The 27,802-nt window shown below is 40.7% G+C and overlaps 1 long non-coding RNA gene across 4 annotated transcripts; it reads right to left on the reverse strand.

Moving 5' to 3' along the window:
* Positions 1 to 1,440: 1,440 nt before the first annotated feature.
* On the reverse strand, positions 1,441 to 27,802 carry LOC116553973. Of its 4 annotated transcripts, none has more exons than XR_004269988.1 (5): positions 27,292 to 27,802; positions 23,406 to 23,501; positions 21,093 to 21,203; positions 16,597 to 16,733; positions 1,441 to 1,670 (listed from the first exon to the last, which is right to left on the reverse strand). It is a non-coding gene; the product is annotated as an uncharacterized LOC116553973 (long non-coding RNA). The 4 variants fall into 4 exon arrangements; XR_004269989.1 differs by lacking the exon at positions 27,292 to 27,802 and adding an exon at positions 24,408 to 24,990; XR_004269990.1 differs by lacking the exon at positions 27,292 to 27,802 and having other exon boundaries at positions 1,441 to 1,708; positions 23,406 to 24,989.

Raw genomic sequence — 27,802 nt, forward strand, 5'->3', positions numbered from 1 at the left:
TGTGCTGAGGCGGCTGAAGTAGAGGTGACTGCAGTGGTCATGAAGCTGAAGAGGTGAAAACAGAGATTAGAAAGTCACCCCCAACTCCCCATCCCCCAACCCCCACCCCTATAACCAATTTCTGAGGGTGACCATAGAGGAAAGGGTGGGGGATGAAGCAAGCATGACATTGTGTTCGAGGGCAGCACATGACAGTGTGGGATGTCACATGATGTTGTGAACCATCATTTACGGCCAATTATGGAAGACTTTCTATGGGCATTTTGCCATGTGCATTATAAAGACGTGTAAGACAACATTTCTCTCCACTTGGTGAGGAGAATAAAGGCTGTACACAGGTACTCTAGAGTGCCATGTGCCTGGTACAGATAAGCTATGCTAGAGATTAAAAGATGAGGCTCTTGGGCCAGGTGCAGTGGCTCACACCTGTAATCTCAGCACTTTGGGAGGCTGAGGTGGGCAGATCACAAGGTCAGGAGCTCAAGACCAGCCTGACCAATATGGTGAAACCGCTGTCTGTGCTAAAAATACAAAAATTAGCCGGGCGTGGTAGCAGGCACCTGTAATCCCAGCTACTCAGGAGGCTGAGGCAGGAGAATCGCTTGAACCCGGGAGGCAGAGGTTGAGATCATGCCACTACACTCCAGCCGGGGCAACTCCATCTCAAAACAAACAAACAAAAAAGATGAAGTTCTTAATATTAATGATAGCTTCCACTTGTTTGAGTCCTTACAATGCACCTAGCATTAAGTGCTTTACTTGTATTCCCTTTGACCTTCAGAACAACCCATTTTACAGATAGGGAAATTGGGTCAGAAAGTTTCGGTAACTTATTCAAGGTCACACAATTGGCAAGTGGCAGAGCTGAGCCAGGGACTCAGGTCCTTCTGACACTAAAGAGTTTGTCTCCCCAATCACTGTGCTGCTTTCCCTCCCCCAGAAGATAATACTCTGCTGGAAATGAAGGATAGTATAATAGGAGATTTGGCGTTCCTTTTTTTTTTTTTTTTTTTTTTAAATGCAGCTTGCATATTCCTAAAGAGTCAATTCATGTTTAAAAAAATTCCCTTGTGGTTGCATGTGACATGTATTTTTAGGATCTGCTGTTAGCAAGTGTATTTTTGTGTGATTGAGTGGGAGAGTGGGAAAAGTTCTGCAGAGCTGCTGAAGCCAGAATGCAGTGGGGACACAGCAGACTGGAAAATCTCTGCCATCTCAGGTCTTGGAACAACCACAAAGAGATGTGTTCTCGATTTATTATTCTACGTACATCCCCAGATGAATGACTAGTTAAAGGTATTGTTAAAGCATTTTAAATGATCCACTTCCAGCAGCGAACAAAATCACTTGCTGTGCCAAGCCAACTGGCATTTCTGAGACGATAAAACCACAAAGTGTGGGAAATGTTAAAACTGCTAAAGCAAAAATGATACACAATAATGGAGAAGGAGAAAAATTGAGCTTTATTGTCTGCCTAGGCAGATGGCTGACCACTAGGTGGGCCTTGGCGTCACGTCCAGGGTAATTGGTTGCTGGGGTTTTTCTGGCGAGGAAGATTCAGGCTTCGGCTTGGTCCACAAGATCCTGGCTCATTCTTTCCTACATTCTGTTTTCTGCCTTTTCTGCCTAGTCTCATCAGACTAGGTCTGATGGTTGATCCAAATGGGCAACTGAAACCAGAAGGTTACCTTTACCTTAAAATGCTTTTCTGGAAATAAAAAGACATAAAAAGTAACTAAGGACTGGATTTCCTAGCCGTCTTTCTCTCCTGCATGTACAATTATCCCCAGATATAAAATTGCCTGCTTTGATAATTATACCCTCCAAATGAGGGGCAAGTGGCTAATTATGCCCACATGTGGCCGATTGCACTCTCCATTAGCCAATTATGTGCACCATTATTTGTGCACATGAATAATTGCACTCATGGAAAATAGCAGCCCTCCTTTCAAATTCTCCTGCTTGGAGTAGCTGATGGAGTAATTGTCACACTGGAAATGAACTTGGTGGGGAGGGAAAGGGTATCAGATACCAGGAAATGCGTAAGTGACCAGAGCTCGCAGATGTTCACTGCCACAAATGGCCTTAGGAGCCAGAGAGCACAAGAAGGACCACGGGATGAAACCGGCCAGCCTGTGAGTTAGGAAGCCTGCTTCTGAAGTTGGCTGGGCACATCACATGTTGTGACCTTGGGCAAGTCATTAACTTTCCTTCAGGTCTAACTGGTTCTGCATACACAATGAGGGTGGTAATAACGCCCAATTCCCAGCACTATCGTAAGATGGAGCAGACCATTTAAAAGGATTTACAGTCTACTTGGGTAAAAGCTTTACATAAATATGACGCATTGTCATGTCACTTGGTACATCTCCAATTATGAAGGAAGGGTAATATCCCTCCATAGCAATGCCGGACTCCTGGTTTGGAGGGAGGGAAAGTTTGAGAAGGACAGGAAGCTTGCTGCCGCAGCACTGATGTTTCTACTGAGATACCAGAAAATGTCACGTGGCCATACAGAATTCATTTATTCATTCAACAAACATCTATCAATTGCTACATTTTCCTGAGAACTTGGAAAAATGATGAAAGATTCGGTCTTGCCTTAGGTGGTCACTGGCACATTGGCCTGGAAACCTCTCTTGGGCCTTTTACTGTGACCTGTGCTGTTTAGCAAATAAGGGGAAATTTTACCTCATCTAGGAAATCTGGCATGCATTTTCACGGTTTGATTGCCAGGTACATTCAATGGCAATGAGTCTTATAATGTTTGGTTACCTTCATTTACCTAACAATATGGTTGCTTTGTTTTGTCTTGTTTTGAGATAGAGTCTTGCTCTGTTGCCCAGGCTGGAGTGCAGTGTCACGATTTCGGCTTACTGCAACCTCCGCCTCCCAGGCTCAAGCTATTCCCATGCCTCAGCCTCCTGAGTAGCTGAATTATAGGCACGCACCACCATACCTGCCTAAATTTTGTATTTTTAGTGGAGACGGAGTTTCACCATGTTGGCCAGGCTGGTCTTGAACTCCTGGCCTCAAGTGATTCACCCACCTCGGCGTCCCAAAGTGCTGGGATTACAGGCGTGAGCCACTGTGCCCAGCCAGAACTGTGGTTTTAATGAAAATGCTGACAAGTGGTATATGTCACAGTGTCAGGGGTAGGGCTAAGAGGGACACTGCTGCAGTGATCTGTCATTGAGGTCTCACATTCTTGCCTGGACTAGTGCAGCAGTTGCCAGCAAAGCACCACATTCTCTGCCACCAACCTAGCCCTTATTACCTCTCTATCTTTACCACTTGCCTGTGTCTCCATCTCCCCTCTCACATGCAGTAGAAAGAGACTCTCTACCTCATGGAGTAAGGAGAGGCTTCACAGAGGCAGGAATGCTGCTAGTCTTCAAAGATGAGGGGGTGTTTGCTAGATGAATGAGTTGCAGGGATTGGGGCCACATTACAGAAAGTTGAGGTATGGAATAGCCTGGTATAGGTTAAGAGTATGGACTCTGAAACCAGACTTGGCCTGGAATTGAATCCTGGCTGTGTGATGTTGGGCCAGTGACTTAACCTCTCTGTGTTTTTATTCACTCTTCTATCAAATGGGGATTATAATAAGCCTGCCTTATAAAGTTATTATAAGAATCAGTAAATATAAAAATAGAAGTTTTGGAATGATGACTAGCACACGGTAAAGACTGTCTAATTGTTTGCCATTATTTTTATTACTTGACTAAAAATATACCAAAAAGACCATCCAAGAAAAGCCTTTAAGCTGCTCCTGCAGAAAGAGTCCCCTAGTGTGTGGGGGGAGGGTGGTGGGTGGGGGCGGAGGTCAGTGGCACCTGTGGCCCATTAGAGAGGGGACAGCTATGGCTGGAGTGATTCTCAAACTTTAGCATGTCTAAAGTCATCACGTGGACAACTTATTAAGGAAAACAAATGTCTGGACCACATCCTCCGGAATTCTCATGCACTGGGTCAGGATAGAGTCCAGGAATCTTTACCTTAAAGAACCATGCCCCGTCCCACCCCGTATGATTCTTATGCAGGTGATCTGGGGCCCACATTTTGAGAAATAGACTCACATAGAAGTGGCTCTAACTGCACCTCCTGGCATATCTAATACTAGAGAAGAAAGCAATGCTAAGGTCTTTTGTTGAAGATCTTTTGCTGGGATTGCTGCCTCCTTCATTCACTACTTTATGTATTTGTTTATTTAATTCGAAACAGAGTCTCACTTTGTCACCCGGGCTGGAGGGCAGTGGCACAATCTTGGCTCACTGCAACCTCCAGCTCCTGGGTTCAATCGATTCTCTTGCCTCAGCCTCCCAAGTAGCTGGGATTACAGGCAGGTACCACCACGTGTGGCTAATTCCTGTATTTTTAGTAGAGATTGGTTTTCACCATGTTAGCTAGGTTGGTCTCGAACTCCAGACATCAAGTAACCTGCCCATCTTGGCCCCTCAAAATTAGTAGCTGGAATTATAGGCGTGAGCCGCCATGCCTGGCCTGCTGTTTCTTTTGGTTGGACCTCTTCTGTAATAGACAGTGAGAATTCTGACTTGCCGAAGCAATCCGCTCTGAGGCAGGGCTGTGTTTACTCCGTCATGGTCAGAAGTGGAACTGCTGGGCACACTTAGCAGCTTCCTGCTCTATTTTTTCTATATTTTCAAATGACATTTAAAATTTAACAAAAATATTTTAAAAATTAACATTATTATAAGATGAATCCCATTTTTTTTAACCTTGTAAATGAAAAACATTCCTAAGCATGTGAGCATCTGCACTTAGCGGAACAAGGTGCCAAAGCTAAACACTCCCAGCTCTAGGTGATTCATGGCAATAGAAATGGAGCTGGACTCTGGGCATAGTGCAAAAATATTGAGCTGTTGTTAGATGCTCTGAAGTTTCCAAAAAGAATTGGTTCTGCCTGCTGTGCTTCAATGCTTAAGGGGAGTGCTTCCGCCAAATGTTAGCTTTTAAGCCCAGCATTCTTAAATGGGAAGATTCGAATAGTAGCAAAAATATAAACTGCTTCTAGGTTTAAAAAGGACCCAACACACAATGGTTATCACACACCTTTCTCCTCAAGTGCTGAGTGGATGAGTGGCCCTGTGTACTTCATAACATCTCTCAGGGTCCAAATGCTAAAGCAATTGCTGAAAAGACACCATGTACACTGGAATCGTGCAGAGATATTCTGTTGGCATAAAAAGAAATATTGATCATCTGTAGTAAAAGTTCTTCTACTTTAATACTCCTGAGAAAAGAAATTTTCTTTTCCCAGATCTACATCCTCCTGAATCTTCATGAAGACAAGATCCCCTAAACTTCCACTAACACCATAAAGTGTGCTGCCATTTGTAATGTAGTCCACAGATCTCATACATTGTCAGAAAGAGCAGAGATTGTAAGGTCATCTGCTCCTCCTGTAAGGGCTGCGTCCCTCACTTACATCCCTAATAATGGCCTCCACCCTCTGCTGGAGGGCAGGTTTAGCTGCCAGCTGGGAAGAGCTCTGCCGTCAGCTCTGTCCTAGTCAACATTTTTAACTGTGGCTTTCAGATGAGAACACTGGATGCTTATCTGAAAAAAGCTCCTCAGGCTGGAGGGAGGGCTTGGCTCTAACAGATGAAATGTGATAAGAATAGATGCGAAGCCAAACTCTAGGCACAAAGGCTCTAGCACCACACTTTGGGGAACTGTGGAGATGAGTTTTGGCTGATGCAAGCTTCTCTGTCTGCTAAAGCAGCCCATTGCATTTGGATGGTTCCAGAAGCTGGCACGTTCTTTTTCACATTATGTTAGTACACTCCAGTTCCTTCCTGCCATGGGCTGGCATGCCCTGGCTCCTCCTGCCTTTCCCACTTTAAGTCTTCCCTCCCTCCTCCTGACCTTCCCGTTCCAGCCACACCGGCCTTTTCTCGGGTCCTAACAAACCATGTCTTTCCTCCCTCCAGGACTTATGCCTGCTATCCATCTCTCTCTGAGAGACACCCCACCTCTTAATACAGCTGGCTTCTCTTCCCTCCAGGTTCAGACGTCTTTCCAGCCTGCCTCTACTGACCTCTTTCAGCTATTCTCACTGTACTCTGTTCATTCCTTACCTGGCACTCACCACAATTTATCTTTATCTTCATCTAATTTCTTGGTTGTATTATTTAGTTACTTGCCTTCTTATGTCAGTCATTTATTTATTAAATTTTTTTTTTTTTGTTTTTTTGTTTTTTGAGATGAAGCCTTGTTCTGTTGCCCAGGCTGGAGTGCAGTAGCGTGATCTTGGTTCATTGCAACCTCTACCTCCCGGGTTCAAGCGATTCTCCTGCCTCAGCCACCCAAGTAGCTGGGATTACAGGCACCCACCACCAGTCCGGCTAATTTTGTATTTTTAGTAGAGATGGGGTTTCACCATATTGGCCAGGCTGGTCTTGAACTCCTGACCTTGTAATCCGCCCAACTTAGCCTCCCAAAGTGCTGGGATTACAGGCGTGAGCCACCGTGCCCTGCCTATTTATTTTAATTTTTAAAAGTAATTTCAACTTTTGTTTTAGATTCAAGGGGTAGATGTGGAGGTATTACATGAGTATATTGCGTTATGCTGAAGGTTGGGGTTTGATTCCATCACCTAGGCAGTGAGCATAGTACTGTATAGTTTGTTTTTCAAACCTGTACCTTCTTCCCCCTTCCTCCAGTAGTCCCAGTGTCTATTGTTGCCATCTTTATGTCTATGGGTACCCAATGTTTAGCTCCCACTTATAAGTGAGAACTTATAAGCATGTGGTATTTGGTTTTCTGTTCCTGTGATAATTCACTTAGGATAATGGCTTCCAGCTGAATCCATATTGCTAACAAAGGACATTCTTCTTTATGGCTGTGTAGTATTCCATGGTACAGATGAACCACATTTTCTTTATTCAGTCCACTGTTGATGGGCACCTAGGTTGATTCCATGTCTTTGCTATTGCAAATTGTGCTTTGCTGAACATACAAATGCCTGTCTTTTTGGTAGAACAATTTGTTTTCTTTTGGCTATATACCCGGTAATGGGATTGCTGGGTCAAATGGTGGTTCTGCTTTAAGTTCTTTGAGAAATCTCCAAACTGCTTTTCAGAGGGGCTGAACTAATGTACCTTCCCACCAGTAGTGCATAAGCATTCCCCTTTCTCTGCAGCCTCACTAGCATTTGTTTATTTGTTTGTTTTTACTTTTTAATAGTAGCCATTCTGACTGGTGTGAGATGGTATCTCCTTGTGGTTTTCACTTGCACTTCTTTGATGATTAGTGATATTGAGTATTTTTTCATGTTTGTTGGTTGCTCATATGTCTTCTTTTGAAAAGTGTCTGTTCAAATGAGAACACATGGACACAGGGAGGGGAGCACTACACACTGGGGTCTGTTGGGGGGAAATAGGGGAGGGATAGCAGCGGGTGGGGAGTTGGGGAGAGATAGCATGGGGAGAAATGCCAGATATAGGTGAAGGGGAGGAAGGCAGCAATCATACTGCCACGTGTGTACCTATGCAACAATCTTGCATGTTCTTCACATGTACCCCAAAACCTAAAATGTGATAAAAAAATTTTTTTAAAAAGTGTCTGTTCATATCTTCTGCCTATTTTTTAATGCAGTTGTTTTGTGCTTGTTAAGTCCCTTGTAGATTCTTGATATTAGACCTTTGTTGGATGCATGGTTTGTGAATATTTTCTCCTGCTCTTTAGTTATGTTTACTGTTGATAATTTTTTGTTTTGTTTTGTTTTTGCTGTGCAGAAGCTCTTTAGTCTAATTAGGCCCCACTTGTCAATTTCTGTTTTTGTTACAATTGCTTTTGAATTTTAATCATAAATTCTTTCCTAAGGCTGATGCCCAGATCAGTGTTTTCTAGGTTTTCTTCTAGGATTCTTATAGTTCAAAGCCTTATATTTAAGCTTTTAATATATCTTGAGTTAAATTTTATGTATAGTGAAAGGTAGGGGTCCTGTTTCATTCTTTCACATGTGACCAGCCAGCAATCTCAGCACCATTTATTGAATAAGTAATCTTTTCCTCATTGCTTATTTTGTCAACTCTGTCAAAGACTGGATGACTGTAGGTGTGTGGCTTTATTTCTGGGTTGTCTATTCTGTTACATTGGTCCATGTGTCTGCTTTTGTATCAGCATCATGCTGTTTTGGTTAGTGTGGTCTTATAGGTTAAAGTTGGATAATGTCATGCCTCTGCTTTGCTGTTTTTGCTTCAGATTGCTTTGGCTATTGAGGCTCTTTTTAGGTTCCATATGAATTTTAGAATAGTTTTTTCTAATTCTTTGAAAAATGACCTTGGCAGTTTGATAGGAATAGCATTGAATCTATAGATTGCTTTGGGCAACATGCTATTTTAATGATATTGATTCTTCCTATCCATGAGCATGGAACATTTTTCCATTTGTTTGTGTCATCTATGATTTCCTTCAGCAGTGTTTTATAGTTTTCCTTGTAGAGATCTTCCTAGGTATTTTATTTTTTATGTGGCTATTGTAAATGGGATTGCATTCTTCATTTGGATCTCAGCTTGAATGTTATTGGTGTATAGAAATGCTACAGTTTTGTACACTGATTTTGTATCTTGAAACCTTACTGAAGTCATTTTTCAGTTCTAGGAGCCTTTGGCCAGTCTGTAGTGTTTTCTAGGTATAGAATCATATCATTAGCAAAGAGAGATACTTTGACTTCTTCTTTTCCTATTTGAATGCCTTTTATTTCTTCATCTTGTCTGTTTGCTCTGGCCAGTACTTCCAATATTATGTTGAATAGGAGTGCTGAGAGTGAGCATCCTTGTCTTGTTCCACTTCTCAAGGGGAATGGTTGTAGCTTTTGCCTATTCAATATGATGTTGTCATGGGTTTGTCATAGATGGCTCTTATTATTTTGAGGTTCCTTTGATGCCTAGTTTGTCAAGGACTTTTATCATGAAGAGATGTTGGATTTTATTGAAAGCTTTTTCTGGGTCTATTGAGATGGTCATATGGTTTTTGTTTTTAATCCTATTTATGTGACGAATTGTATTTATTGATTTGTGCATGTTGAGCCAAACTTGCATCCCAGCAATGAAACCTACTTGATCACGGTGTTAACTTTTCAATGCGCTGCTGAATTTGCTTTGCTAGTATTTTTTAAATTCTTGTTTTTTCTCACTCTTGCTGCCGTCTTATGGTTTGTTAGTATTTTGTTTAAGATTTTTGCATTTCTGTTCATCAGGGATATTGGCCTGTAATTTTCTTTTTTCATTTCATCTTTACCACATTTTGGTATCAGATACTGGCTTCATAGAATGACTTACGGAAGGGTCCCTCCTCCTCAATTTTTTTCTGTAGAATTAGTACCAGCTCTTTGTGTGTCTGCGAGAAGTTGTATGCCAATAATTTAAAGTCAGTTAATATTTACTGGGCAATTTCCCCCAGATAATTGTAAATGTTTTTTGTCTACCCTGAGTTGATACATGTATTTTAATTGTATTATGGTATGAAGAACACAAGGGTATTTGGTCACCTAGTCTTGCCTACAGATGTGCCTAATGATTCAAAGTAGATATTTTGGGAGCCTAACAGGTGCTGTGACTAGGCAGTTTTATATTCCCAAATATCCAACTCTTCTGACCTGCTTTCTCAGCTTGAGTGTGTCAGGCACAGGGCCTGCTCAGATTACATGGTCTCTGAAGATACGGCTCTCCAAGGTTGGCAATGTGGATAAGGATTCACCTGGTTTAGGTTTTACCCATTCACCTTGAATGTCTGTTGCACCAAGTAGCCAGTCCATCCCAACTTGGCCATTCGGTCAGAGCTTTAAGGAGACAAGGGGGCGGGCAGCTGCTGCTGTGAACTGTTTGCACAAAGACTGCCAAATAGCTATCAGACAGTGTTAATGACAGCTGATTTAGGTTTGAAAGAGGCGGTCCCTCGGGCCACTTACTGTGCTTCGTCATCCTCTCTGGAAAATGCTCTTCAAGTAACTGCCCAGCAGACTGAGAAAATGAAATGAAATGTTCAAAAAAAAGAAAAAAGACCTGGAAAGTCTGACGTCTCAGAACTCAGTGTTTAGATGTGGAACTGGATTGTGAAAAGATTTAAAAATTTTCTATATTCATCACCGGGAACATTGATTTATTCCATCCCTTTCCACTCCCACCTGTCTGTCATTGTCTTTGTCTCTGTCTCCTCTGTCTCCCCCACCTCTCTCTCTCTCTAGACACACACACACACACACACACACACACACACACACACACACACACACCCCCCATTCATTGCCAACAGTAATACAGTTGCTCTTTACTTCTTGGAAAGAAAAGTCTCAATCTGAGGGAGCTGTGCTGACTAGCTTTGCTCTTAATCACGGAGACAGTGCTTTATGCCTTTATCTTTGCACAGCTGAAAGGCATGGCAGAAGCAGTCCTTTAAACGAAATAAAATAGAAAGATTCCTGCTAAGGCCTGGCAAATCTGCAGTCTTCTATCCCTCCCCCAGCACTCACGGCTTCTGAGCAAGACATAGCTGCCTTCCAGGAGGCTGGGTGGTGGGCAACGGCAGGCAGAGCCATGTGAAGGAAAGATGGGTGAAGAAGCGTGTGTGGAAGTCATGCCGGCTGCACTGACCATGAAATAAAGGACCTATCCCTCTAGTAACTGCCTTACCCCCTTGGTAACTGTTTGAAAATTCTAGCTTGCCAGAAGTTCAAAAGGACCTAGTGCAGGTATTAGAGGAAATTTGTAAGATTGAGCCATTTATTCCTGCACAGGTGCATAAGAATGGACAAGGGCCATGGTGGCCAGCATTCTTGCTCTTGACAGTGGTGAATGGAAGGGCTGTAGGTCATGGCTATTCACCCAGAATTATAATGGAAAGTAACAGCTCCTGAATGTTTACTATGTGCCAAGGGCTGTGCTAAATATTTTACCATAGGATCACATCTTGTTTTCACAGGTATTAGAAGCTAGTGGGCATGAAGCAAAAACCAACAGGACATACTGGATTAGCTACAATCTTCGGATCCCTGAAAACACAGTAATGTGTATTCTCTTCTTCAAATCCTACATACTGCTACAAACCCTATCCCTGAGGCATATTTATTGTAAAATGAAAATATATAAAGTACTACTGTTTTTTGAGATGGAGTCTTGCTCTGTCACCCAGGTGGTAGTGCAGCGGTGCAATCTCAACTCACTGCAACCTTTGCCTCAAGGTTCAAGAGATTCTCCTGCCTCAGCCTCCCAAGTAGCTGGGATCACAGGCATGCACCACCACACCTGGATAATTTTTGTGTTTTTAGTAGAGACTGGGTTTCACCATGTTGACCAGGCTGGTCTCAAACTCCTGACCTGAAGTGATCCCCCGTCTTGGCCTTCCAAAGTCCTGGGATTACAGGTGTGAGCCACTGCCCCCAGTCCATATAAAGTACTACTAATGTAACAGGGTGCTAGTCCAGACGGTGACCAAAGGTGGTGTTCACTGAAGTCTGGACTAACGATTCCAGCTTCTTCAACATCACAGAGTTTGCTTCCGGTTCTGGAAGCAAAGCTTCTGGTTCAAGGAAAGGCCAGTAAGTGGCTGCTCTTTGTTGTATACATGTCAGATGATCAGGCCTCAAGAAAAGTATAAAGAGGCCCTCGTGCTTTCTGGGATTCAAAAAGCCACACTCTTTGGGTAAAGGGTAGCCAGGTAAAAGTGGCCCAGATTAAGGGAGCTTATATGCCCCTAACTCTACATAACCTGCAAGATCTAACTACTAATAACTGGAATCTTGGAAACACCTGCAGTACATCCTTGGCTAAGGTTAGCCCCAACAGAGAGGGCTCTCCTCTTATAGAGAACCATTACATTTGTGCCTTCATCCTAGACTAGAAAATGATCAGACTACTAAAAAGATATCAGGAAAGGGTCTGTGACATCTGAGGGAAGTGGTGGCCCTCTCTGGGATGTTGTTTGGGGATGAGGGACATGGAGGAATGCCTGCTTTAGATGTTCATTCAGGAACCTAGGCTGATAGAAAATTTGTATTTTTGATCTTTGGCTTCCAAGGTTACTCCAGTCATTGAAGTCTCCATTGCAGCCTTAAAAAAATAGAGAATAGTTTGGAGGAGCACATGTGGGAATTTTTATGGACCAGACTTGAGATGCACATAGGGCATTTCTGATCCAACCTAGCTAGAAGCAGGGCCAGGAAATGTAATCTAAGGAAGACGGTTTTTGTAGACAGTAGTCTGTGTACCTGAGACATGTGGATTATCAAACTATTAATTAGAAAAAATACAGCTGGGCACAGTGGCTCATGCCTGTAATCCCAGCACTTTGGAAGGCCAAGGTGGGTGGATCATGAGGTCAGGCATTTGAGACCAGCCTCTACAACATGGTGAAACCCCATCTCTACAAAAAGTACAAAAATTAGCCAGGTGTGGTGGTACGTGCCTGTAATCCCAGGTACTCAGGAGGCTGAGTCAGGAGAATCGCTTGAACCTGGGAGGTGGAGGTTGCAGTGAGCCAAGATCGCGCCACTGCACTCCAGCCTGGGTAACAGAATGAGACTTCATCTAAATATATATATATTACAATATATATATATTACTATATATATATAATATATACAAATTAGAGGAAATTTAAATGAAGTCTCTCCATCTCTATATATGCACTTATATTTATATATATACTTATATAAAAATATATATAGAGATATAACATATAAATATATATTTTATATTATGCTATATATATTTTTATATATCACATATAACATATCATATATAATATGTTAATTTATATATAAATTGTATATTACATATAATATGTAATATATAATATATATAATATATAATATATATTTATATGTTATATTTATATTTATATATTTTTATATATATTAGTATATATCTATTCAAAATTATTGATAGCTAACATTTATTCAACACTTACTATACACCAGGAAATACACTAAGTGTTTTACATGGATTAACTCATTTAATCTTAACAATAGCCCACTAAGTCAGTGCTGTTATTATGTCCATTTTACAGATAAGGAAACTGAAATGCAGAGAGGTCAAGTAGAGAAATAACCATACTTGCATTCTCAGTTTTTAAAGCAACTCCTACAGGAATCTGGTGTGAGAAATCCTCTAAGAAGGTGTGAGTCAGGGGTTGGGAGGTACTGAGTCTGAGTTGGGCAGATGAGGATGGAAGAATGAATGGGTTGAACATGAAGAACGGTTTGACAGCGAAGCTGGCACTTGGCAACTTTGTGGGACCTTGAAGGGTTAGAGGGACTTCACCAGGGAAACTGATGGTCAGGGAAACAGGGGAGGGCATGGCAAGGAGGGAAGGGAAATGACCACAGCAGAGTCTGAAGCTACTACAGTGTGTTCAGGGTGTGAAAGGATAATTTTTTAAAGGTAAACTTATAACCTCATGCAAATATAAAAAGAACAGATATCAAAGATCTTATTTAATTTATTAATAAGGGAAACTGTAAGATATTACAGCTCATTCAAAGGATAATTCAAAGAAATCCACACAGATATATGAGCAATGAGGAATGCTGAAATGAATTTAAAAATAGATGCAAACTGATTTATCCACATATAAAGAATCCGTTGCATTTCACATGACATGATTCAGTTGCTTTCTACAGAAGGAATTGTTTGCATCATTATTAATTTTCTAAAACTGACAGAATTATAAAATAACTCAAATATAATGAAAGGCAGAGATAATCCAGAATGGTATGATAGATACAACATCCAGGATTTTTTTTTCTCATTTCAAAGTCTTTCACAATTTTTCCTGATAAGGGAGTGTCAATCATGCCATGTGGCAGGCAATATGACTGGATGGATGGTTGGAACCAGATTTTAAGGGGTAATAAATGCCATGTAAAGGTATATGCATACTATACAACATGTCAGGGAATCTCAAATTATTGGTAGCGTATGTAAGAAACACTTGTGGAGCTTGTTAATAAATTCAAATTCCCAGGCCCAACTCCTCCAGGGTCTAATACAGAAGGTTTGGCATGAAGTCTGAAAATCTGCAACTGTACAAAAAGCAACCCAGGCGATTCTGGTACACTTTGCGAAGCACTGGTGGAACTAATAGTCATTGAACATTTTTGAGCAGGGTAGAAACCTGAGGATGTCTATGTTACAGCAGTGGAAACTTGATTAGAAGTGGGAAAAGATGCATGGCCTTAAAAGACTGCAAAATGATGACTAATATTTGGGTGCTTATCATGGACCAGGGGCTGTGCTAGGCACATGGCACACATTAAATATGATGGAAGCCTGTACCAGTCAGTATTAGTGGAATATCTTTAAGAGTGACCAGAATTAAGGGGTGTTTTCACCACAGCCTGAGAACTCTGCCTCCTTCTTTTAAATTCCGACACAATGCTGTCCCTATGCATTTGCCTCCAGGCTGTTCCTGGGCCTGGGGGACTGGCCCAGTCTCCTAATAATAGAGGTGCCCACAATGTAAAGCCTAGATTTTGGAACTCCCTGAATGTTACTCAGGCTTTCTAGTAACTGTGGAGACCTGAACAATAAAACATTCTAAGTTCCCTTACTCATAAAGCTGCTCATCATTTAGATGGGGTAGAGCACCTGAAATACAACGAGCGTCACTATTTTCATTCATCCATGAAATGAACATTCCGGGGAAATACAGTGAGTTGATGTATCACCCTTGAACAGGGCAAAATGAATACTCACCAGGAATATGTGGTATTTTAAAAGGAAGGCAAAGGGAAGAATGGTGGGGGTGGGGTAAAAACTTTAAATAGATTCCCCCAGTCATATATGGCAATTGAAGATAATTAAGTTATCATTTTAATTGAGTAAGTTCTCATGGAGCCCTCATTATTTGAAAATGAATTGCCTCCTAATTGTTAGTGTGCAAATATGATACATCAAACTTAAGCTATTTTAACAACACATCCATTTTCGGAAGTGGTAGTAGGTTCTCCCAGGTCAGATTTGACAAGCCATAAAGAACAAATGCCAACTCCTATTTTTCCATGGTGCTGGGAAATAAGAGAGTAATTCAAAGCAATCATTAAATTTTATCCAATAGCTTGATTCTCCTCTCTCTTCTAGCGTTTTACCTAAGCGGTTACCAAGTAACCACACTGGTTGGCTTGAGTCTCACCACGGTTTCCTTGACCCGGCAGTGGAGAGACTGCATCTATTAAAGAGCAGTTATGTAACCATGGCTATCCTGAGCTGGGATTCTCAAGGCTTAGGTTCTGGTTCTTTCTTTGAATGACCTTCACCAAGACACCTGAGGGCTGCACGGAAACGCAGGCTTGTCATCTCTAAGACAGAGTTGATCATTCCATCTCTATCTTGAGCCCACACTGAGAAAAAGATTACATGACTGCAGTTATTTGAATGCCTCATGGAAAGACGTCTTATAAATATTATAATTAATGTTATCATTAAGTATGGCTTCGATGCAGATCTTCCGAGTATAAATATCAGCTGAGTAAGAAGTCAATTTTCCCTGAAGCAAAATTGAAATTTGAAAATGCAAGTTCTGGGAGCTTATTTAATACATGATTCCAGAGTGTCCACAACACACACAATGTCTTTTTTCCCTAAATGGACTGTTTACAACAAAGCTGGATATACAATATTTATTTGCAGGGATGACTAGAACTTTAATAACAAACCTTGGGCTAGACACGGTGGCTCATGCCTGTAATCCCAGCACTTTGGGAGGCTGAGGCGGGTGGATTACTTGAGGCCAGGAGTTTGTGACCAGCCTGGCCAACATGGTGAAACCCCATCTCTACTAAAAATACAAAAATTAGCTGGGTCTGGTGTCGAATCCTAGCTACCAGGGAGGCTGAGGTATGAGAATCACTTGAATCTGGGAGGCAGAGGCTACAGTGAGCTGAGATTGCACCACTACACTCCAGCCTGGGTGACAGGGTGAGACTTTGTCTCAAAAAAAAAAAAATAAATAAAACAATAATAATAAACCTTGAAAAAAGGTTTCTAAAATGTTTTCATCTAATGGTTTTCATGACAATTAAATTTTCTGTATAATATAAATTTATACAAAAGCTCAGAATCACCATATGTTATATCAACTGCTTAAAAGAAAATATGTCTATTTGCAAATGTATACACAATACTGTCTTTTGTCTGGTTACTTTAGAGTTAGAATAAACTACTGTGGTGTGTTGTAGTGAACAGAGAACAGAACTAGGAGTCAGGATGTCTGGACTCCTAGGAAGCAATGAATAGCTGCATGATGCAGCTGGAGATTATTCGAAGTGTGGTGCCCAGAACAGCATCATGGGTATCCTCAGGGAGCTTGAGGATATCCATGCTCCCTAGGATATCCTCAGGATACCCTAGGCGTGGGGCCCTGAAATCTGTCTCTTACTAGGCTCTCCTGGGATTGTGATGTGCCTTAGAGTTTGACAAGCATTGGGTAGCTAATCCTGACTTAGACTTGTCAGGTACGTGATCTTGAACAAGTCGCATAATCTCACTGAGTTCAGTTTCCTCATATTTAAAATAGGCCCAATAATATCTATTTCATGTGGATTGCTTTGAGGATTAGGCAAGAGGTGTGTACCTGACACTGTAGAACAGCATCTCTGGTCTGCAGTTGGCCTTCCATAAATGGTAGTTGCGCTGATTCTCTGCTCTGCTGCAAAATAGCTGTTTAAACAGGAGCAAGTAATTTGGCTGTTCTCAGTTTAGTTTCTTCGTCTGAAAAGGAGGAAAATAATTATTATACTCAATTTTTGAGGTGGCTATCAAAATCAGTTGAAATTTTGCACATGGAAGCTCTTTGTATACCATATAAGGACTGTACCTCTAAGGGATTCATGAGACAAGGTTGATGATTTTAAGCACGGGGTAAATAGTACCACTGACCCTGTTCTATGACCACATGGAAGCTCTAAAGAATATCCACATTTGAAACACAGGTATCATTGGGGGAAGGTGATCTGCTCACTCAAATCAGTTCATAAACATTGGCCTCCAGTGGCGTGCTGGAGCTGGCTACATCAGCCAATTGTAAATTTTTAGAAATTTTGTTTGCTGATTGTTAAAAATTGTCATTATTTTAAATTAAATTATGTAAACAAACAATAATATTAGATAAAATAAGTTAAAATAAAAACAAAGGTACTAATTATCCCCAAATTCTTCCCTTCCTAATTATTTTACTATCTGTGCCTTGGGATTATTTATATTGATTTTATCCATATGGTGACAATACTATTCATATATAAATGGTGTGCTTCTCTTCCTAACTCTACATAGCCTGACGTCAGGCTCGTAGCTTGAAATTGGCCACAGTAGGAGTACAAGTATTGCACCCTGAGGCTTGGCCAAGGCTACAGATCCAGTCTTTTAAAATTTTCCTCCTGGAGAGCTGTCTGTTAAAAATTTACCAACACACCACTGGTCTTACCTTTGCTAATTTACTATAGTCCAGGTTCTGACCCTAGACTTAGAAACCCGGGTTTGTCAGTAAGCTGAGAATAGCCATTTTTTTCTAGGAAGGACTCACATTACCCAAGTGCAAAGACTGATACATACCTTCAGAATATCAATTTATTAGTTTACAGTGAGGAAAGCTGCCCCAGGGCATTCCCCAAAGGAAGGCAAAAAGAGCTAGTTACACATTTTGAATGTTTAATGACATTAGGCTAAGGTGACACAGAATATCCATTTCCACAACTGAGACGCCCACTTAAGGAAGGGACAGGCAAGTCCTTGGGCAGGACCTTAGATTATCACTGTCCAATTTGCTCTAGGACTCTCCTTTCCAGGCTTGACTGTGGCTGACTCTCTCCTCCTGCGCTACTAATGGAATTATCCTTTTTTTTTTTTTTTGAGATGAAGTCTCCCTTTTGTCCCCCAGGCTGGAGTGCAGTGGTACGATCTTGGTTCACTGCAATCTCCGACTCCCGGGTTCAAGAGATTCTCTTGCCTCAGCCACCCGAGTGGCTGGGATTACAGAAGCCTGCCACTACACCTGGCTAATTTTGTATTTTTAGTAGAGACAGGGTTTTACCATGTTGGCCAGGCTGGTCTTGAACTCCTAACCTCAGATGATCTGCCTGATTTGCCCCCCAAAAGTGCTGGGATTACAGGCATGAGCCACCACGCCCGGCCGGAATTATGCTTTCTTGACACATAGCAATGCCTCCAATCAGAGGCCCGTAGCTGTTTTTCATCTTCAGGGCAGTATTTTTCAAATGGAAGTTCATGGACTGTATGCCTCTGTATCATTTAGATGTATATTAAAAATGCTTAGTGTTGAAAAAATGCATGCTTTGAATGAAGAGACCTTCCAAACAGGCTTTGTGTGAGCAACATCGTTGTTTATATGATAGCAGGTGGGCTAAGGCTGAAAAAGGCATTAGCAAAGGGCAGTGGGATAGGAATTGGTTTTATAGGTTTGGGTAGTTTTTTTGCGGGGCGGGGGTCTTGCAGAATAAGATCAGTTACACTGGTCAGGGGTAGGGGACAAGGACTATATATGACCACAAGTCCAGTTACAATGGCAGGGTTGGGCAAGAGGTATTTACATTGTCGTAAGAACAGTTAAGATGGCAGGGTTGGGTGAGAGGTATTTACATTGTCATAAGAACAGTTAAGATGGCAGGGTTGGGTGAGGGGCTTGTCTGGGGAAGCTCCACCAGGTGATCAGGGACAATGGCGAACGCATGCAGGGGGTGGGAGACTTCAGCCGAGGCAAGCAGGACTTCAGACTTTCAGGCTCTAGGCTTGCATATGGAGACTTGACACTTAGGTCTTCTCCAGTTCTACTAGATCAGAATCTCTGCTGGTGGGCCCCACGAATCTGTATTTTCAACAAATCACTAGGTAATTTCTATATATACTATAATGTGAGGACCAATGCTTGAAGGTTTCTTTGCATATCTCCACTAAGTACAAAAAATATTGGCTTCTAGATTTAACTCCCAAAGCACTTGCATTTTTAAGTTTCTGGGGACATTGTATTGTGGTATCCCTATACCACTCACACTCTAATTAGGAGGGATATTGTGGACTGAATGTTTGTATCCCTCCAAAACTCTTACGTTGAAGTCTTAACTTCTAATGTGATGGTATTAGGAGATGGTGCCTTCTGTGGGTAATTGTGTCATGAAGGTAGAGCCCTCATGAACGGGATTAGTGCCTTTAGAAAGGGATCCCAGAGAGCTCCCTCACTCTCTTTCCATCACGTGAAGATGCAGTAAGAAGTTGGTGGTCTTGCATCTGGAAGCGGGCCCTCACTCAACCTGACCATGCTGGCACTTGGTCTCAGACTTTCAGCCTCCAGAACTGTGAGATGATAAATTTCTGTTGTTCATACACCATCCAGGCTACAATATTAGGTTGGTGCAAAATATTTGCAATTTTTGCCTTCACTTTTAAGGGCAAAAACTGCAATTACTTTTGCACCAACCTAATATTTTGTTGTAGCAGCCTGAACTAAGGCAAGGGAGACTACATCAGACAGTGTAGCTCTGTAAATACAAGTGTATTCCTGTTCAGGAGAACTAAGTTCTAACCCTGACTTCAGGCCAGTAGCCACCTTTTCAGTCTATTTCATGAAGGGGCTAACCATTATCATTACCACTGGTGGCAAAAATAGAGGCAAGAGAATGGAATTTGCTTTTCTGTGCAATCTCAATGTATACAGATTGAAGAGCAAGGGTTCCCTTTCATCTCTAAGAAGGAAAAGGAATGTGTCCTAGACTTAGAAACCTGGGGACTGCCAGTCCCTAAGAGCTGGCACGTTATCAGAGAAAGAATCATTCTAGCTCAGTGGGTCTAACTTAACCAGGAGTGAATTTGACTCCAGGGAATAGTTGGCAATGTCTGGAGATGTTTTTACTTGTTACAAGTGTGGGATGAGTGGGTGGGTTGCTACTGGCATCTAGTGGGTGGAGACCAGAGATGCTGTTAAACATCCTGCAAAGCACAGGACAGTCCCCCACAACCAAGAATTATCTGGCCCAAATATCAATAGTGTCGAAGTTGAGAAACTTCATTCTAGCTTCTTTTCCCCTTCTACATTCTAGTCAACTCTTGTCCTCTCAGCATTAGGATTCATCTAGCAGTCTCTTGCCCCAGCAGTTTGTTGAAATTTTTAAAAAACCTGAATCATTTTAATGTCACAAGAAAAAAATAAATTCATATGAAAGGATGGGTCATTATGTTTAATGATGTTTAGCTTTCACATAGGAGCTTAATAAAAATTTTTAAATTAAATGGTGAATAGATTAAAACATTAATTTCACATATGTTTTAATAAATAACAGGAAGATGGCTATATTACATAAATTTGTTCTTGTATATGTCTTGAGTGGATCATCAAACACAAATGCATCTACATGCGTTTTCCTGTGAATAGATCTAATAAAATAATGCTCTTCTAAAAACAAATTAAATGGATATTATTTGCTGAGAATGTAATGCTAATAGAAGCCAGCCCTGAATCCAATCCCCCAAATCTATTTAAAGAATTTGAAGAATGTCAGAAAAGTATGTGGCTTCAGGTTAATGTGTAAGATTTCCAGAAACTTGAAAAATCACTATTACTAAAAAGAATGAGCTCCCTGCATGGCTTTAAATTGGAATGATAGCCAAAACCACTTAATTATAAAAATAGCTAATTTAACAGGTTTTCAAATTTGCTTCTTTCTCCAACTAGCATATAGTCAATAATCCTTAAAGAGAAAGCGAAGGGAAAGCACTGAACCAAATTAGCTTTTTCGTTTTTGTTTTTTTTTTGTTTTTTTTTTTTTGAGACGGAGTTTTGCTCTTGTTACCCAGGCTGGAGTGCAATGGCGTGATCTCGGCTCACTGCAACCTCCGCCTCCTGGGTTCAGGCAATTCTCCTGCCTCAGCCTCCTGAGTAGCTGGGATTACAGGCACGTGCCACCATGCCCAGCTAATTTTTTGTATTTTTAGTAGAGACGGGGTTTCACCATGTTGACCAGGATGGTCTCGATCTCTTGACCTCATGATCCACCCGCCTCGGCCTCCCAAAGTGCTGGGATTACAGGCGTGAGCCACTGCGCCCGGCCAGCTTTTTCATACCTGCCCAGCTCAAATGCAGAGTTCTCTGCCTGTAAATGGAGTGCTTCCATAGTTCAATAGCCATAGAGAGATGGGAACAGAGGGAGAGGTATAATCTCAGACTTGATTCAGCTGAGACAATGAGAATAGTGTCAGAGGCCTTTCAACCAGAGTGACTCCATCTTGAATAGGGGCTGGGTAAAACGGCTGAGACCTACTGGGCTGCATTCCCAGGAAGTTAAACATTCTACGTCATAGGATGAGAAAGGAGGTCAGCACAAGACCTTGCTGATAAATCAGGTTGTAATAAAGAAGCCGGCCAAAACCTATGGAAACCAAGATGGCCAGGAGAGTGAACTCTAGTTGTCCTCACTGCTCATTATATGCTAATTATGTATAATGTATCAGCATGTTAAAAGACACTCCAGTCAGTGCCATGACAATTTACAGGTACCATGGCAGCTTCCAGAAGTTACTGTCTAGGATCTAAAAAGGGGAGGAAACCTCAGCTTCTAAAATTGCCCACCTGTTTCCCGGAAAACTTATGAAAAATTCACCCTTGTTTAGCATATAATCAAGAAATAACTGTAAGTATCCTTAGGTGAGAAGCTCAAGCCGCTGTACTGCCTGTGGAATAGCCATTCTTTTATTCTTTTACTTTCTCAATAAACTTGCTTTCACTTTACTGTATGGACTCCCCCTGAATTCTTTCTTGTAGGAGATCCTCTCTTGGGGTCTGAATCAGGACCCCTTTCCAGTAACAATAATAGTGAGGGGTCAGGGAGACTGGACAAAGACGTTTTAAAAAGCTTTAGATAAAGGGCCCTCAACATTGTCATAACATAAAATCAAGGACTCCTAGAATTTTATAGCTGATACGATTAGAAATTTCAAAACTCAATTTCATTAATTTTCATCTGGGAAAACAGATGGCCAGAGAGGCCAAACAATTTGTTGAAGAGCACTGAGCGCAGACCACACTAGAACACAAACCTCTTAGTGGAGTATACAAGGCCTTTGATCTCCTCAGTCAGAATGAACTAGAGTTTTCCAGGGTACCCTTTTTGATTGTTCAGCATGTGTGCCAGTCCGACTAATTATGAAGTTGCTTAAATATCTATCCCTTCCATTGTATCGTAATCTCCTCATTCATCTTCAATCTCTGATGCCTTGAGCTCAATAAATGTTGACTGAACAAAAGTAAGTTGAACCCAGGATTTCTGATCATAATCTGGTGCACTTTAAAATTGTCAGCTTACTGGGAAATGGGATAATAGGTGATTTGTATTTAATTTGTTTTTTGTTTTTGCTCATATACTTTTTTCACCTACACATGCTACACAAGTGTTTTCAAAATCTGATACAAAAATTAAAATTAAAAAATTAAAAAAATAAATAAAAAATTAAATTAAATTAAAATATTAAAAAAATAAAATTGATACAATGCTACATTTAGATTGTTGTGATTAGATTTCTTAAGTGTATCATGGTGATCTCTACATCGCATGGTGATCACATTGTTTTGGGTTTTAACACATAACTGACAAAGGCTTGGGGATGTGTAAGATCCCAAATATATTTTTACTAATTTTTATTTTTCTTGTTGGTTCTCTTTTAAATAACTTTTTTTTTTTTTGCTATAAGAGTAATTCATGTTCATTGGAGAAACCATAGAAAATAGTGATAAGTGAAGGAAAAAATTTAAAATGACCCATAATTGTACCATACATTCTGATTTTTTAAACTCTGAAGTTCAAGTTTGGAGAAGGATAGCTGACTTAAGAAATTATCTAGCTAGACATTTTCTTGATGGGGTAATTTTGCAGATGACATTAGCGAGAGAAGTGACTTGCCACTCTCACACAGCTAGTAGGGGCGTGGGAGGATATTGGAACCAAATTTCCAATCTTCAGCAAAGAATCAAGGGAGAAGTGCTAAAACCTAACAATATTCCTCTGGATGGACATTTATTTTATTACAACAATAAGCCACACGGTGAGTCATGAGGGGCATTTCATTATTCTAATATGTCTCTACTGTATTTAGAATCTGATAAAGCCCCTATTAGAATTCATCTCTTTAAGAATAAAAGGAGCTGAGGAACTAAAGAGAGGGTTGGAATAATCCATTAATTATATCCGTTAAGCTTCAGTTACGATAATAAGGGATATCACATGACTGTGGTGTGTGCTTGTTCTGAACAGTAAAGTACATGAGGAAAGATAAAATTCAGGGCTGAAATGTCCTTCAGTGCTGTGTTGGTAGTGGTGATGGAAGTCATTAAAAGAAAAATTGATTGAGGTATTTTAGTAAACAAAAGAACTCACCACTTACCCATCAGGAAGTGTATTGTTAATGTAGTGCTGTTCAGCCTTCTGGAAGAAAAGATTTCTTCATGCTTCTCTCTTTAGCCTAATTCTTATCCTGTCACTTTTCTGGCAAAATTAAAAAAAAAAAAAGATTAAAAACCATGGTCCCATTTTATTTGCTTCAAAAGAAACAGGCTGTTGCATTGTGCTTAGAGCAGTTTACTCCTGGCCTTGATGTAAGTGTGAAAGGAAGACCATGTAATTGACTAGGTAGTCTCTGAAGAAGCAGGAAATACAGTGTTAAGAAAATGAACAGGCATGAAAACCATGGCTATTTGATAAAAGTATATAATTTCTGCAGTTCATATGTTCTCAGCATATTTTCTTTGATACCGTCTTGCTTAATATGACAATAGCAGAACCATGGTAGTTAGTAGGCATTACTTTTCTTTTAATTTCTTTTACATTTTGAATTGACCAGCACTCACATTTGTATTACTTTTCGGTTATACTGAGGATCTATAATTTTTACAGATCAAATACCTGACATATATGTGCATTCTCTGAAGTCTTAGGGCAGAACTAGAACATTCTTATGAACATCAGTATCAGATATTAACGTGGAAGTTTTGCCTAAGACTGAAGATAGTGAAAATATCACAGTCCAAAATGAATGCCAGAACACCATACAGGATTTAAATATATATACATATATATGCATGTGTATTATATATATTTAATATGAATCTGTGTGGGATAGGATGAGGTGGGGGGAAATCAGTTTTACAATTCTTAAGTATTTCACCTTTGATAAGAGTATATACATTGGAAATCGGTTGGAAAGTATTTTTAAAGAAAAATGTTGGTGTGCTATGAATGAATCCACCCCTACCACCATAGAGGCAGGGTAGGAGAGGCCTGTGCTTTTCAAGCATAGTTGGGAAAGGATCTCAACCATACCACTTCAAGAGTCTAATGTGTGGAGACTGTTGCTTATGGGGACATTATGGTCTAGTTTCTCACTCACAGCTAAGTCAGGGAGACAGGTTGGGTGTTCTGATGGTGGAGTCCAAAAGACCGCCTGCATTGAGAAGTCTCATGGGTGCTGACTTAGGTCGAGTTTAAGAGGTCCCTGGAAGAACAAACACTCAGTAGGAAAGAAGATAGAGGTACCTTCAATGGATGAATGTGGGGTAAGCCACCAACTAGAACCTAGAGATTCATTCTCCCCCCTGGAGAGAATTACATAGGAAAGATGCCCTGTGATAGAGAGTGGGGGTGTCTCTAACAATTTACCCACCCACCTGCCCCCACCCCCAAGAAAAAGAAAATCATATATAACCAGTCAGCTGTAAATACATGCCGAGCCTAGAAAACTCAGATACTAAGTTATCCGGGTACCTGGCAAGGAAGAACATCCCTGCTTCCCTTCCCATCTCTCCTCTTCCTCTTCCAACCTTAGTGGCTAGCAAGATGGGGAGAGGAGGAGAAGCCATCAGTGGGGAAAAAGGAGCAGCTTTCTCTCCTTCATCAACTGCTGGATTCTCCCTTGTCATAGGCCTGAGCTGGGGAATGGGGAAGAAGTGTTCTTTTAAAACTGAAAATGTAACATTATCGTCTAATTTTAAAACATTTAAAATTTTGACAATGTTGAGATTAGACATATTAATTATTAAACTAAGATCATGTTTTTCAGCTTGAAGTGATAAAAAAAATTCTCTTAGAGCATCCAGGAAAGTTGGGGGCTCCCTGAACGTCCTTTTAAATCCTTTGGAAGTCAGCTTTCAAAGAGGATTTAAAGTGCAGACCGGGCCTTCAGAAACTTGGTTAATGTAGTGGTTTCCTATGCAGAGTTGAGGACTATATCTTGTGTGGAAAAGAGAAAATAAGATTATCTTGCATTTTTCCCATCCTTTTTCAAAAAAGAAAGCTCAGCTAGCATAAAAGTTAAATTCAAAATGTAACGGGTATTATTTACATATTCAAGTTTTGTGCATATCATGTAAGCACTGAATTATGGTATTCATTATTTCAAATGACAAGCTGGATTTTTTTTTCTTTTTCACAAATTAATTTTTCTTGAAATCTTTTGGTTTGGGCTTTAAGATTTTAGGCTTTCATCATGAAAAGATGACAGCATTCAAGATTAAAGTGTGTGGATCTTCTCAAGATGTTCTTAGTCCAGCAAAGGATTCTATGCATATTTGGGCTTCCTTCTATCTCATAACCTGTATTTCTTGATATTCTATTTATATCCTGTGAGTTTTTTTTAAAGGAAAAATTCTTCTGTGGTTGAAGGACATGTCATAGAATAGAGGATACAGTTTTATATCAAAGGAAGTTTCATGTTATGACATTAGAAGCCCATTTGACTTAAGACACATCATTTCCTCATGGAAATGTTAAATAGATCTGTGCAATAAGGTTGGCAATCTTTGTGTAAAATACAGTTTTTTTCTTCCTGCCCTAAAGAAAGTGTATATTTCAAAATGTAAATGTCAGCAGTCAGAAAATAGGTTTTCTTTACTTCGTTTTCAAAGTCCTCAAAAACTTGTACCTAATCATGAATATTTTTCCCTTCAGATTGTTTCTTCTCACTCCCAGAAACTTTGAAATTTTTCTTTTTTTTTCCTTTTCTTTTTTTCAGATGGAGTGTCATTCTGTTGCCAGGCTGGAGTGCAGTGGTGCAATCTCGGCTCACTGCAAGCTTTGCCTCCTGGGTTCAAACAATTCTTCTGTCTCAGCCTCCCAAGTAGCTGGGACTACAGGTGCGCACCACCATGCCCAGTAATTGTTGTATTTTTAGCAGAGACGGGGCTTCACCATGTTGGCCAGGCTGGTCTCAATCTCTTGACCTCGTGATCACCCACTTCGGCCTCTCAAAGTTCTGGGATTACAGGCGTGAGCCACCGCGCCCAGCCATGAAGTTTTTCTATATGACACCAGGACCAATGTCTTTTTTATAATTACACAGAGATGAAAGAAAGTGTGTTGTATCATTAACCAAACATATAAAATCTTGAAGCTGCATTTTTTTTTAACTTTGTTTTGCAAAGAAGCCATTCTCTTTGGGTAAAGTAATTTGTTATTCACAGTTTCCTTGTCCTCATATTATAAAGGGAAAAATTGTAGAAATTTTAAAGGAAGCTCTAGGCAATGTTTTCATCCCTGAATCTTTGGGGAGTTATAAAAACAAACAGATTACTGAACCTGTAAGAGAACCAATCATGAAGTCATTACATCTAAGCATAAGCAAAATCGCCTCTTGGATCATTAAGTTATAGAAGAATAGAAAGCCTGCATTTTGAGATTCAGATAAAGTTGGGTAGCTTGTAAGTCAAACAAGTAAAATTTTACAATTCAGGAATATTGATAGCAGTTCAATTTAATAGACTTTCACATTCCAAATTTAAAGCTTCCTTCACTGTGCTAATAGAGGTACAACAGCAATAGGCATTTAAGAAGAATGAATCAACAATTTAAAACTATAATGTATTTTTTATTCAGCTTCTTTCTTCACATATATTTGTTTTGTTTTGTATTGTTTTGCTTTGTTTTGAGAAGGAGTGCTGCTCTGTCGCCAGGCTGGAGTGCAGTGGCACGATTTCGGCTCACTGCAACCTCTGCACCTCTGCCTTCCAGGTTCAAGCAATTCTCCTGCCTTAGCCTCTTGAGTAGCTGGGATTACAGGCACGCGCCAGCAACCCCAGCTATTTTTTGTATTTTTAGTAGAGATGGGGTTTCACCATGTTGTCCAGGCTGGTCTTGAACTCCTGATCTCAAGTAATCAGCCCGCCTCCGCCTCCCAAAGTGCTGGGATTACAGGCATAAGCCACCGCGTCCAGCCCTTATTCACAAAAATTTTAAAATCATCACAGAAGGTTTGAAAGAAGGAGGGGGCAGAAAATTACCCGCTTTTCCTCTCTCCAGTGACTTCCTTCAAATCTGTGTCTTTTCCTCAGGCCCAAGCCTCGACTTACTGTGCAGCCACACCCCACAGAGGGAGGTCTGGGCAATCCAGTCTTGATCACAGGAAAGCCATTGACCTTCCCACTTCCTCCCCTCCAACTTGTTCTCAGCCCTTGACTTTGGGCTTTGTTTCTGCTCAAGTCCTGGGAACTGATTAATTTCATCCGGCTGGGTGGTTAGTTCTCTTTCCCTCTAGTTGCTCTCACTCCCTGACTCTTGCCTTCTGTAGCAACTGGAGACAACTCTTTCAGAACCAGCTTCAAGCCCCAGACCTCTCTCTGGTTTTAGTTCATATGGCAGGTACCCTACTGTGTGAGCCTAGATCAGACAGAAACATAGCTATTGGCAAGGATTTAGGTGAATTTCCTTCCAGTGCTTTTCTAATACCCTTTTTTTGGGTAGATATAACCATACACCTACACACATATTTGAATATCCTGCCTTTTTATTTAA

This window comes from Sapajus apella, unplaced genomic scaffold, assembly GCF_009761245.1.
Source record: "Sapajus apella isolate SASKATOON/1434 unplaced genomic scaffold, GSC_monkey_1.0 scaffold13, whole genome shotgun sequence".
Taxonomy (NCBI): domain Eukaryota; kingdom Metazoa; phylum Chordata; class Mammalia; order Primates; family Cebidae; genus Sapajus; species Sapajus apella.